Source organism: Chinchilla lanigera, unplaced genomic scaffold (assembly GCF_000276665.1).
Source record: "Chinchilla lanigera isolate Chin_1 unplaced genomic scaffold, ChiLan1.0 scaffold00012, whole genome shotgun sequence".
Classification (NCBI taxonomy): Eukaryota; Metazoa; Chordata; class Mammalia; order Rodentia; family Chinchillidae; genus Chinchilla; species Chinchilla lanigera.
The window spans coordinates 32,985,491-33,000,103 of NW_004955413.1; positions in this window are offsets into that span (position 1 = coordinate 32,985,491).

A 14,613-nucleotide genomic window follows, 5' to 3' on the forward strand; every position below is an offset into this window, starting at 1 on the left:
AAAAAAAAAAAAAAAAACAAAACCAGTGTAAGGTGGTATTTGTTCTCTCCTTCCCCTCTCCATATTTATAACTCCATAGCAAGAAACTCAACTGTTCACTTAGCTCAGCGCCCTATGTGTGCCACCTCAGCTATGCTAGGCAGAGACTTGGTCACAGATATGTCACTGGGACCCTCCATTGACACACCTGTCGAGAGCTCAGCTCTAGGGACATCGCTGCCCTCAGCTCTGCTGGTGGAAAACACAGACCCAAGAGAGAACAAGGACCAGGACGGTGATGGGTGTTTTGTAATGTTCTATTTTCTGGAAGAGATAAGAGAAAGCCCTTCTTCTGGATCTATCTCTAACTTTTAATTTGGTAGACTATGTTTCAATAGACAGAGGAAGCATTCCTTATAACATTTTTTCTCACTCCAGAAATCGGGAAAAATAGTTTTTATTGACTTGTTCTTTTCATGGAAATCTAGGAATGTGCAATGGAAATCAGTGCTCCTTTTCAACAGGAAATAAGTGGACACATTGGCTGTCCAAGCAAGGCCTTGTGTAGCTACCATATTTGAGAGTTAATGTCATGGAGCCAGCATGACACATCACCTTGAGGGAACAGGGTGGGAGCAGCTGGGTTGAGCCAGCGCCCACAACACCCTCAGACCTATACCAGTCGGGCCACTGCTCGCTGGCTAAAGGTCAGCCTGCAAGATGCAGGGAGCGGGTTCCTGTGAGCCAGGTGCCTCAAACCCAGCAGGGGCTTAGAGAAGAGGGGTACACATCCACAGGTGCGAGACATGAGGCAAACTGGGGAGAGCTAGCTGGGCTCAGCCTCCTGGCTGGGAACAGAATCGGGGAAATGAACATCTCAGGCATAGCAGAGACTCAGTCCTGCATTCCTCATGATGACACCCCAGACAGAGTTGATTTTCCAGCCTTGCCTTGTGCAACACACACCTTAGATGAGCCGCCTAGCCAGGAGGCTGGTACAGGTTAATTACCACTCTGTGCAGATGAGTCAGGTGGGCGTGCAAAGAGGGTGGCATTTCTTGGCCAACAAGAACCTCTGGGGCCCATTTAGCACTGCAAGAGAAAACTAGGAAGAAGAATTTTTCCCAAACTCAGGACCGGGCACAAGGAGGCTGTTAGGCCTCTCAGTGAGACACCTGGGCTCCTGGGCTGTGCGCCTGCTTACCTGGCTGTTTCCTATTGATTTGATATTTTACAACTCATCAAGGGTAGACTTTAACTTGTAGAAAACAGATGGCTAAGTAGAGTGATTCCTTGAAGACAATGCAGATAAATTCTGTCTAGTAGTGAGTAGTGATAGAAATTATTTCTGCTTGATAAGGAAAGATTACAGTTAGAAAAGGTGGCAATTTTGTGGCCCTATAGAGCATTAACAAAGTTTTTTTTTTTTTAATTTAAATCAGCAGGCTTACTAAAGTAAGCTTTTTTCTTTTTTTCTAATTTTTTTCTTCTTTTGCAGTACTGAGGATTGAACCTGAGGCTTTGTGCATGCTAACCAAGCACTTTGTTACTGAGCTACATCCCAAGCCCATCTATTTTATTTTACTATTTTATTTTGAAGTAGGTTCTCACTAAGTTGTCCAGGCTGGCCTTGAACATATGATCCTCCCCTCTCAGCCTCCAGAGTAGCTGGGATTACAGGTGTGCACAACCGTGCCTGGCTCTCTGAAGTCTTTTGAACCAGCCTTAACCATCATGCAGGGTTTCCTCTACTAATGATTAAATAAGCCTTTGACACATCCTCACTTTAGAGTTATATGAATCATGTTTCTAACTTTTTGAAAATTGCACTTTAACAGTTCATATAGCCTCCTCCTCCTCGTCATGTCCTCCAGGATATCCAGTGGGACTCTAGACCTTACGCTGCGTAAAGTTCAGCTCCTGCCTTCATCTCTAAGCTTCTCTGTTGTCCCTCATCTGCCATGGGAAGAATGTGCCTTCTGGAAGGACTTGTTGAGTTCTCAGCCACGCTGTCTGTGACAGTGCCCTTGTTTGGAAATAGTCTTTGCCAACGAAATCACGATCAGGTCATAGGGCTGGGCCCTAAGCCAGTGACTCACGTCCTTATAAAAAGAGGAAATTTAGACACAGACACACAGCAGGAAGACAACCATGTAGTGGCAGAGCCTGAGCCTGGAGTGACACAGCCATACACCAAAGAGTGGAGAGAGGTGGCCTCCAGGAGCTGGAGGTGGCAACAAGACCCCCACCCCAGGTTGCAGAGGAAGCCAACCCTGCCCACACCTGGATTTCAGACTTCTAGCCTCTAGCACAGGGAGAAAAGAGACTTATGTTGTTTTAAGGTGCCCAGCCTATGCTCCTTTGTCACACCATTGTGAGACACAAATTCACCCTGTCAACTACCAGCACCTTCCTGCTTCCTGCTGGGCAGCCTCTATGGCCCTTGGAAACCCATCAGCAAATGCCATGGGCTCACCCTTCACAGTGGGGGCCCCACCACCAGCCCCTCTCACCTGGTGCAGCCAGTGCCCTGACCATCACCCTGCACCTGTCTGTTTCTCTCTGTGTGTAGCAGCCTCATAATTCTATCACACCTGTGCAGAGCACACCCTTGGCATCCCATCTCCCTCAAAACAAAAGCCAAAGCCTCAGCTCAACAGCAAAAACCACCCTGACACATGAATGCACACACATGCACATGTGCACCAATTGAAAACGGGTAAAAGATTTGAATAGACCCTTCTCCAAAGATGTAAAAATGGCCTGTAGGGCCCAAAGAGACTTAGTATCATCAGCCACCAGTGAACTGCAAATGAAATCCACAGTGAGATGGACCACACCCACCAGAATGTGAACATGGAGACATAGGAACCCACATCCACAGCTGCTTTGGAAAATGCCAGGTACTTCTCAAAACACTGCACATGGAGTTAACATAGGATGCAGCACTTGCCCTCCTACTCGTAGAATGCAGTCCATGCCCAAAAGCAACGGAAATGACTTGTGTGAAATGAGTGTGGGAACATCCATAGATGTGTTATGTACAAATGCCAAACCATGAGGATGTCAAGCATGGTATGTCCATAAATGGAGTGTAAGGTGGCAGTGTGGATGAATAAAGCCGGGACACATGCCACACCAGGGAGGACCTCAAAGACCTTGTGCTTAGTGAAAGGAACCAGACACAAAAAGCCATGCTTATGATTCTACCTGCAGGAAGAATCCAGGAGAGGAATCTGGAGACACAGAGCAGACAAGGCTGGAGTGGAGATGAGGGCCAAGGGCGTGCAGCTTATCCTACAGGTGACCATGCTGCCATCAGGACAGTGGGGAGGGCTGACCAAAACCACCAAGTTGCATGTGCCATGTGGGTGAGCTTTATACAAACTAAACTGTCTTAAAAAAATACTTCAAGTAAATTACATCAATCAAAGTAAAGAAAAAAATCAGAGACTTAGAGTTTAGGAATAGATGATGTGGACAAACCTCTCCCACTCCTTCAGCTAAATACAACTTTTAAATGACACAGCAGGTAATTACAGGACTCTGAGTGGAGGGTGGAGAGAAGCAGGCTGGCCAGGGACCAAGGACAAGGCAAGCCCAGCAGTCAGGGTTGTGAGGCCCAGAACTCATGACCTTCCCACCAGCAGCAGAAGGAGGCCAGGTCTGGCATCTCCCTGACCTCCCACCCAGTTCCTGGGGGACCCCACATGCCCTGCCACTGGGAAGTCAGCAGCAAGGGTTAGGAACCTGCAGGTACCAGGTCCACACATGGACCTGGCCTCTCCCCTTCCCACCCTGCAGTAATAGGCAGGCCAAGAAGCATCTCTGTCCTCAAGTGGATGCCTCTGTGGCACCAAAGGAATAGAACAGAGCAGGAATACAAGGGCTCCGAAAACTGGGTCACCATCAGGTCACAATTAGCAGAGTAGACCAGGCTGTGCTGCATGTATCCAGTGCATCCTGGCCAGATGACAGGAAGCTTTAAGGCTCCTAAAACAGTGTCCAAGATGTCCAGGCTGCAATTAGAAGATGACTTGTCATACCAAGAACCAGGAAACTCCTAACTTGAATCAATAGATGCCAACATTGATGAATCAATCAGTCATTGGAATTATCTGACAATTATTGTAGAGATCACAAAAATAGGCAATTACAAATCTTGAAACATGAAAAAATAGAAAATTTTACCAAAACCAAGCCAAAAAGCCAAATGTTTGATTAAGAATAAAAGGAAATCATAGAACATAGAACTAAAACCAGCCAGGTTTGGTTGCACATTTCTGTAATTCCAGCATCCTGGGAGGCTGAGGCAGGAGGCTCCCAAGTTAAAGCATCTGGGCAACTTACAGCAAGATTATGTCTCAAAATAAACAATTTAAAAAGGGCTGGAGATATAGCTCAATATGAAGGTCCTGGGTTTAATCCCCAGTACCAGAAAAAAAAGGAAGGCATAGGGAAATTCAAAATGTTGAACTGAATTAAAACAAAAAATACAGAAAATTCTAAGAAATGGCTAAAGTAATGTTGATAGAAGAATCTAGTACATTAAAAATGGAAAGTAGAAACCAGTAGCAAAATACAGCCTATCAGAGACCTAGAATTGAGACACCTGGAAAACAATTTGGTGAAGAAAAAAAGGTGAATCTCTGAGAATCTTGGAGACACCTAGAAACCATAGAGGAGCTGGAGAAATGGTGTATGATGCAGAGAAAAGAACAAAGAAGTCTGGGGAGCTGAGCCCCAGCTCACAGGGAGGAGACCTGGCTCTGCTAACACAGCATGAGCCAGGAGAGGGTCAGTAATTCCTGGAAGAAGCAGTGGCCTGGCCAGCAGCCCTAGACTTAAGAAGAATCCATAGTCACTCTAAACTGCAAAAAAGCATTCAGACTCTACTACATAGGAGGCTAGAGTTGAAGGGAAAATCCAGTACAGTACCCACCATATTTGAGCATGCTTAATCAGGAGACATTTGGGGGAAGGCATTGATTGTTTAATACTGAGCCACAAACTTCACTTTAGGTTTCTGGGGTTCCCTACCACAGTGACTGAGTGGGAGATGACCAGAAAAGACAGTCACTGAAAGGATGTAGGCTAGGCATAGACACCCCCGACTGAGAAGCTGAAGCTCAGGTTGGGAAGGACATGGGTCCTACTGTCCAAGTTGAGAAGTCAAAATGGTCTTGTGTGGCTTTCATGTGGATTAATGGAAAAGAATATAGGATGCAGAAACAACTCCAAGCACATTCAGTCTGATCTTTGACTAAAGGGCCAAAAACATACACTAGAGGAAAGCCTATTTAGCATATGGCACTGCTGTCCACATGCAGAAGATTGAATCTAGACCTATATATCTTACCATGTGCTAAACTAAAATCAAAATGGATCATATATATAAACATTAAAACAGAAACATTTAATCTGTTGGAATACAAAATAGGTAAAACTCGTGAAGTCATAGGCATGGGCAAGGACTTCCTAAACAGGATCCCAATGGCACAAGAAGTAATACCAAGAATCAACAAATAGGATCATGTCAAATTTTAAAAGCTTCTGCACAGCAAAGGAGACAACCAACAGATTGAAAAGATGACCTACAGAATGGGAAAAAATTTTGCCAAGTATTCCTCAGACAAAGGACTAATATCTAAAATATATAAAGAACTAACAAAAAAAAACCCTGCTCCTTTCAAATAAAAGACCCCATCAAAACATGGGCAACTGAAATGAATAGCTACTTCTTCAAAGGAGTACGAAGAACCAATACATATATGAAAAAAATTTCAACAACTCTGGCCATTAGAGAAATGTAAATTAAAACAATACTGATACTCTATCTCACTCCAGAACAAATGGCTGTCATCAAGAGATCAAGTAATGCTGGGTGTGGTAGTGCATGCCTGTAGCACTTGGGTGGTTGAGGCAGGAGGATCGCTGTAAGTTCAAGGCCATTGTGGGCTACATAGTGAGTTCAAGGCCAACCTTAACCACATAGCAAGACCCTGTCTCAAAAAGAAAAAAAAAAAAAAAACAACAAATGCTGGCAAGGCTGTGGAAGGAAAGGCATCCTATAATGTTGATGGGAACATAAACTAGTATAACCACTATGCAAATTAGAATGAAGATTCTTCAAAAAACTAAATATAGGTAGATATTTGACCCAACTATTCCTCTTTTAGTTATCTTTCCAAAAGAGTTAAAGACATCACATTCAGAGCTATAACTAACTCATAATAACTGAATCTTGGAAGTGGCCTATACATCCATCAACGGATGAATGGATAAAGAAAATGTGGTATTTATAAATAATGGAAGACTGCTATATAAAAGGACAAACTTTAGTCATTTGTAGGAAAATGGATGCATCTGAGACTATAATGTTAGGTGAAACAAATCAGACTCACAAGCTTAAATATTGCATGTTTTCTCTTATTGGAGAAACCCAAAATATAAACAAATGAAAGAGCAAACTAAAAAATAGATAACAGGAAACAGGGAAATAGATTTTTGCAAATGGCCAAGAGACCGAGGAGGAAGGGAAGAAGAAGGAAACATAAAAAGATTTAAAATATAATATGTATATGTGCTAGGTGTGGTAGTGCATGTCCATAATCCCAGCACTTGGGAAGCAGAGGCAGGAGTCTTGCGGTGAGTTCAAGGCTAGCCTGGGCTACACAGAAGACCCTGTCTCAGAAAAAGTATGTATATGTTCCAAATCCCCATGAAGAATATAATCATATACAACAAACCTTTACTAATAAATTTTTAAAAGAGAAAAATCTATAGAATTAAATGCATAGTTTAAAAAGAGGAAATGTCACAAAGCAGTAACCTAAGCTCCCATCTTAAGAACCTAGAAAAAAGTGAACCAAATTAAATCTTTCCTCCCTTAAATAAAATACTCAAAATAGAAGGGCAAAATGAAACAGAATAGAAGGAAGGAAATAGTACAGATGAGAGCAGAAAAAAATGAAATAAAAACAGAAAAATAGAGAAAAATTAATGAAACAAAGAACTAGTTCTCCAAATAAACCAATAAAAGTGAGAAAATTCAAGTAAAACTGATAGGCAAAACAGAGAGAGAGAGGAGAAAGTATCATGCCAACATCAGGAATGAAACAGGAGACATTATTCCAGACCCTACAGACATCAAAAGGAAGACAAATGTGTTGCTTAATTGTAAATACCAGCTTGTCTGGGTTCTAGTACCCAGATATTTGGTCAAACATTACTCCAGATGTTGTATTGAGAGTTTCTGGATGAGCTTTACACTTAACTTCGTGGATTTTGAGTCAGGCAGATTGCCTTCCCTAACTAAAGGCTTGACTAGAACAAAATGCAGACATTCCCACTGCATCAAGGAATTCTCCAGCAGGCTGCATTGGAATTTCATTTGCAACATCAGATCTTCTTCGTTCTATATCTGACAGCCTTTGGACAGGAACATCAACTCTTTCCTGAGCCTCCAACCTCATGGTCCCGATCATATTTTGGTCTCATCAAGTCTCCATAATTGCATAGGTCAGTTTCATAAAATAAATCTCTCTGGCTGGGTGAGAGTGCAGCTCAGTGTAGAGTGCATATTTAGCATGTGCAAGGCCCTGAGCTCAATTCACAGCACCAAAATAAATTCTGCCTTTTTTCTCTATAGAGCTATATAGACACGCGCACACACACACACACACACACACACAATATAGACATATGTACCTGCTACATACATACATACATATATATTGGTTCTTCTTCTGTGAAGAGTTATGACACATGCAAATGATACAAAGGGGCAAATGGGGAGGGAAGGAGAGAGAGACATAGAGATAGAGAATATCATCGAAATCAAGAATGAAACAATATCACTACAGGCCATACAGGCACAAATAATAAGGCAATACTGTGAACATCTCTATACATTCAAATTTACAACTTGAATGAAATGAATACATTCCCCAAAAAACACAAATTACTATAACATAAAAACTAAAATAGATAATTTAGAGAGGTATATAACTACAAGGAAGTTGAATTCATAATTTTAAGAAAAGAAGGAAGGAATGGAAAGAAGGAAGAAAAGTTTCGGGTCTGTTGCTTCACTAAAAACTTTGTGAAATGTTTGGATAAGAATTAATATTTCTACAAAATCCCTTCAAGACAGTAGAAAAGAAGATATACATCCTAATTCATTTAATGAAGCGGTATCCTAATACTAAAACCAAATAAAAACATTACCAAAAACTGAAATTATAAACCAATACCACTCATGAATATAGGCACAAAAATCCTTTAAAAATATTAGTAAACAGCCAGGTGCGCTGGCACACACCTGTAATCTCAGCACTTGGGGGCTAAGGCAGCAGGATCACCATGAGTTTGACATCAGCCTGGGCTGCATAGTGAACTCAAAGCCAGCCAGAACTACCCAGTGAGACCTTGTCTCAAACAAATTAGTAACTTTAAATCTAACCCTAACCCTAACCCTATATAAGAAACATTATATCAAATGGTTTTTTTCCTAAGACTATAAGTTCAATAGTCAATAGTTCAGTAGTCAGACATATATTAAAGTAATCCACCATTTTAACAATCTAAAGGAGAAAAACGACATGGTCATATCAACTGATGTAAAAAAAGACACTTGACAAATTAAACACCACTTGTGATAAAAACTCTGAGAAAAATAAAAATAGAGGGGATTTATTTCAACTTGAAGAATATCTACAAATAACCTATACCTAACATTATATTTAATGGTAAAATCTGGGTGTGGTGGTGCAGACCTGTATTCCTAGCACTGTAGTAGGCTAACTGAGGAGGATCACAAGTTTTAAGCCCAGCCTAGACAATTCAGCAACATAGCAAGACCCTGTCTCAAAATATATAAAAGAAGGGCTGGGGATGTAGTTCAGTGTGAAGGCTCTGGGTTCAGCCTCCATGTTATGATTTAGATCTAAAATGTCCTTCAAAATTTTCACATGCTCAGAGGTGGGGTTTTTGGAAAGTGACTGAATCATGGGGGCACTGAATGTGCTGTTGGGAGGTAGGTTCTGGTCAGAAGAGACAGGTTACTTGATTGTGACCTGGAAGGATGTATTCTTGTCCCTGGCTCTTCCTTGTCCTCTGCTTCCTGGCTGCCATGGAGTGAGCAACATTCCTCTGCCAGGTCCTCCATTCAGTTCTTTCCTTGGAACCAGCCAATCATAGACTGAACCCACTGGTACTGTGAGCCAAAATAAACCTCTCCTTTGAGTTTTGGACATTGGCTATTTTGTTCCTGTGAGAGGAAAATGAATAATACATCCCAGTATCACACACACACACACACACACACACACACACACACACACACACACACACACACCTCTCTTTAGAGGATGAAAATAAAAGCTATTGGCTACAGGATATGGCTCAAGGGTGAGCACTTACATCAGATACTGGATTCTAGTCCCAGCACCATTTTAAAAAAAGGATAAAAAAAGAAAGTACAAACTACAGACTGGGAGAAAATATTTGCAGTTGACCTGACAAAGCACATACTTGATATATATAAATCCCTCAAAATTCAGTGGTTAAAAAAAAGAATTTTATTTTTTGAAAGGGAAAAAATGGAGAAATTTCAGTGCAGAGGGTATACAGAATAAGCACATCCCAAGACATCAGCACTGTTACTGTGCGAGAAGTGCAAACTGAAACCACAAGGTATCATGCCTATTAAAATGACTGTTAGGGTTTACATCTAGATGTTCCCCTAAAGCCTCATGTCCTCATAGCAGGGGCTTTGGGGAGGTGACCGGATCCTTTCTGTGTAATACTCATCAGTGGGTTAGTCTACTGATGAGTTTATAGCTGGGTGTGATGTTGGGAGGTATAGCCTGATGGGAAGAGGTGGGTGAGCAAGGCCTTGAAAGGCTTATGTCCCTCCTCCTCCCTTAACCCCTATGTTTTCTGCCTGCCATGCCATAAGCAGCTTTTCCTATGCCATGCCCCACTACCATGCTGCCCTGCCTTGGAGCCAGCGAACTATGGACTACTGTAACTCTATGAGCTGTGAACCAAATAAACCTCTCCTAAACTGTGGGTGTCTGGTATTTTGTCCCACCAACAAAAACCTAAAGACAATGACTAAAATAAAATATACCAACAACACCAATGTTGGAAAAGATGTGAAGACACTGGACACTCACATGTCACTGGTGGGAGTGTAAAATGGTAGGCCCATCTTGGCAGTTTCTTCAAAAACTGAACATCCAACTACCTTATGACCAGCATTTACCCCAGATAAGCAAAGTGTTTTGTTCCCATCAAAATCTGTACATGAATGCTAATAAAAGCTCTGTTTGTGATAAAGCAAAACTGGAATCAGCCCAGTTGTACTTCAATAGGTTAATGGCTAAGCAAACTGTAGTACTCCCATGCCACAGAATCCTGCACAACATTAAAAAGGGACAAACCTGATATACACAATGACTCAGATAAATATCCATGGAATTATATTACACTGAGAATAAATGGTTAACCCCCAAAGTCTACTTAGTATGTGAGCCCACGTAACATTTTTATATGACGATTTTAGAAATGGAGGGCAGATTAGCAGAACCCACGGTTTGCAACAGGGTAGGGGGCAGAAGGGAGGTGGATTTGGCTACAAAAGAACAATGTGGTGGCAGCAGAACGCTTCAGCACCTTGACTGTGGGCATGTGGACCCGCGTGGGTGACAAATGTGCAGAATTTGCCACAAACAACAAACACAGCTAAGGCTGGGGGAGTCAGCAGTAAGATCAGAGCTCATACTGACACCACATTCTGGTTGTGATCCTTGCTATAGTTTTTCCAAAATATTACAAATGGGGAAAAACTAAGCAAAGCATACAGGAGATCATATGATCATATGATCTCACATATATGTGAGATCATATAATAGTTCAACAAAATTTAATTTTCGTTTTTTTTGAGACAAGGTCTTGCTATATACTTCAGGGTGGCTTGAACTCTTGGCAGTCTTCCTTCCTTGGCTCTCAAGTGCTGGGATTACAGGTGTATGTCAGCAAGCCCAGCTTAATGTTCAATTTTTAAAGTTCCACTTAGAGCTTTCTATCAGTGAAGGGCAGGTAGCATCAGATCCCACAAGGAAATCCCCAAGTCTGACCCTGCTTCAGATACCAGTGTAAGTCTAGGCCTCTGGAACTTCTGATGCTGGTGGGATACAGGCCATGGGTTCCCATGACCACCCCCCTTAGGTTGGATAATTTTCTGAAATGGCCACAGAAATCAGGAGAACACTCACATTTGCCACTTTATTATAGGAAGAAATATGATAAAATATTAAACTGGGAGACTGAAACAGACCACAAATTCAAAGCCAGCTTGGGCAATTTAGCAAGATCCTGTCTCATAATTAAAAGAAAAACAAAACACGACAGAACATGTATGAACAGCTGGATGAAGTACACAGGGCATGCTGAGCAGGAGTTGGGGTGCATGGGTCTCCTGGCACACAGTTGCCTTCATCAACCCAAAAGCTTCTCAACCCCACCTTTTAGGAATATTTATTTTGGTGCTAAGGATCAAACCCAGGGCCTCACACATGCTAGCATGTGCTCTGCCACTAAGCCATATCCCCAGCCTACGGACCTTTTAAAACTTCACGTTTATTTTTAACTGGTAAATAGTAATTATACATATTTACAGGGTGCAATCTGGCACTTTTAAGACACATGTGTACTGTGTAATAATATCAGGGTCACTGGCAGATCCTTCACCTGGGACATTTATCTTCATATTGGGAACATTCAAAATCCTTCTTACCATAGTGACTCAGTGGCTCCCCTGCCCCAGTCAGCCTTCCTCTCTCCTTTCCCACACCCCCAGCTTCTGTGACCCTGTCCCCTTCTCTCTCCCATAGGATCAGCTTTGTACTTTCCACATTGTTTAGGGATCTTTACAGCAGCTGCACCCATAGGCAGCTGTCTCAACCCCATGTCCTCTCCAACGTGGGGCTGCGTATCCCAGATTAACGTGGCTGGTCTTTAGGTGACCAGCTCATCCTGAAGCCATCCATCAGCACATTGGAGCTGCCTTATTGGAACCCAAGATGCATCCATCACTCAGAAAGTTGTAGGGGTTTAGGAGCTTGTGTGTGATGCTCCTGCCATCTGGGTGCTGGGGCAATCAGGAGTCCTGTATTAGGAACTAGACACAGATTTCTCCTTGTGCCACACTCCCATGGAGGGTACACTGTCCCCATGTACTGGACCTTGGGTCCCACAGCCAACACCACAAACAAAAGTACAATAAGAACCTGGGCAGGAGATACACCTGTTTCCAAAGTTACTCTCCTGGAGCTGTGACCATAGAGTTTTCACTTTTTAAAAAATACTTTTAAGGCCAGGCATGGTGCTGTAATACCAGCACTTGGGAAGCTGAGGCAGGAGGACTTCCAAGAGTTTGAGGCCAGCCTGGCCTATATAACGAGCTTAAGATCAGCCTGAACTACACAGTGAAACCCTGCCTCAAAAAAACCCAAACAAGTAAATAAAACTATTTTTGCTGTCAGCTGGACTATCTAACAGGAAGTAGCATTCCTGTTATGATGAGGGCTGCCAGATAAAATGCAGTATAACCAGTTACGTTTTAATTCCAGATAAACAACAAATAATGATTTTTAGTATATGCATGTCCCATGCAATATCTGCCTATCTGAAAAATCTGGAATCCTAGTTATAATCCTAAATCTCTACACTGTTCCCACCAACACTGCACAGGCTAGTGTCCCCTTGTGCCCTCTGGGCAGAGGTTCCACATCCGCCCATCTCTGTCCTCTGCTCCCACCTGGGAATCACTGTGTCCACCAGGCAGACTTGCTCTTCCCCTGGAACTAATGGCCACAAAAATTTGAGATCCTGAGCTGGGCCTAGGTCACTGGACAAACAAACGCACATGCTCCCTCCTGGCTGTGTCACCTTTGTCCCAGCTTTCCTGCCACTTCTACACCTCAAGGAGCTGCATCCAGAACTTTCTCCTAGAGCCACAGCATGGGTGTGAGACCGTGTGTGACTCCAGCTATGCCTGTGGGGTGGTGTGACCACGTGAATCCCTTCCTGCCATTGTGGGATGTAGGGGATGCAGGTGCTCAGGGCTCATGGAGCCCTCTCAGCATGCACAGCAGCCCCACCCTGTGAATCCACCAGGGCTGTCTGGAGTCCCCTCCGGGACTGTCATGGCCCACAGCCTCCTGTGCACATGCCCAGCATTCAGCCACCTGGACTGAGGACCACAAAATAGGCTGGGTCCCAGGGCCCCCAGCAGAAGGAAACCAACAGGCTCCACCTGCCACTGCACGGGGAGACTGAAGCACAGTTACCTCCCTTTAGGCCTGGCTCTAAGGACCCAGGTATACAAAGGTCCCAGCCACCCCAGGGACCAGTGGTCACCGGTCAGGGGACCAAGGTGCCTCGACATGTGACACCCTCAGCCCCAACCCCCCAGCTGGGTTTATAATTCTAGTTTACAGCAAAGAGCCGGTCCAAGGTCACAAGATGGGAACCTCAGTCTGGTGAACCCTCCAAGAGCACAGGGTGCAACACACGGAGGACCACCCAGCTTTGAAGGTGCTGCAGGTCAAGCCAAACCCTTGGTGATGAGGGCAGGGCGCCTTCCACTCTTTGTTCCCGTGTTAACCAAGAGCCCACACACAGGCCACCCAGTACGCTTCCAGCTCCTGGGAATGAACAGCACTCTTTGAAGGTCAGTTGCCAAAGGGACAGTCCCCATCTGTGCTGTGTCCTGGCCAAACGATGAGTAGCATAGCCTCTCATGCTCCTAAGCCCCTCTTTAGGAGTAAGTCAAAGGGTCATCTTGCACACAAAAGACCAGCTATGCAGTGGATCTGCCGGTTGCAGGTGCAGGGGCCCCATCCACCTGCCTCAAGTCTCTCTCCAGTTCCAGGGAGCTCCTGTTCCCACACTGGCTTTCCTGGCCACAGTCCCCAGAAGCCTGCAAACATTAGCCTGAAGAGGCAAGCTGGGGGGTGAAGGTGGGGTGCTTCCTGCATAGGCTGGTGAGAGAGCGCCTCCCCAAAGCAGTGCCAAGAGGGCATTCGAGAGGCAGACACCTGGGGAGAAGTGTGCCAGCAGCCAACCAATGCGCCGGCCCCGAGGTAGGTCGTCGAGGGTGATAGGGTGGTCACAGGCCCAGCGCGGAGGCCTGGTCCCTCCGGGGAGCTCAGGCTTGGATCTGGAGGAAAGCAACCCCGCCGGGGAAGGACGGTCTGCTGGCTTTTCCAGCGAGGGGCTAGACGGCGACGCCCCGTGCTACGCCCGTTAGTCCAGCCCAGGTCGCTGAGGGAGGGACCACAGCGGGGCTTCTCACAGCTTCCACCCTCCTCAGATGTCACTGTTAATTTTATTTGAAATGGAAAAACCACTCTCAGCAGGGTCGTGCAAAAGCAGGCAGGAGGCTGGATCCGGACCTCAAACAGCCGGCCGTCGGGGCGAGCGAGTCTCCGGCCACTAAGCTGCGGACCTGTAAACGTGGACAAATGTGCGTCGTTTCCACATGAACAAGGAGCCGTGGCGTCACCAGCGGGCGCTACCGGCCGTCCCGCCGACCGCGGCGCGCAGAGCAGGGCTCCGCGCTGC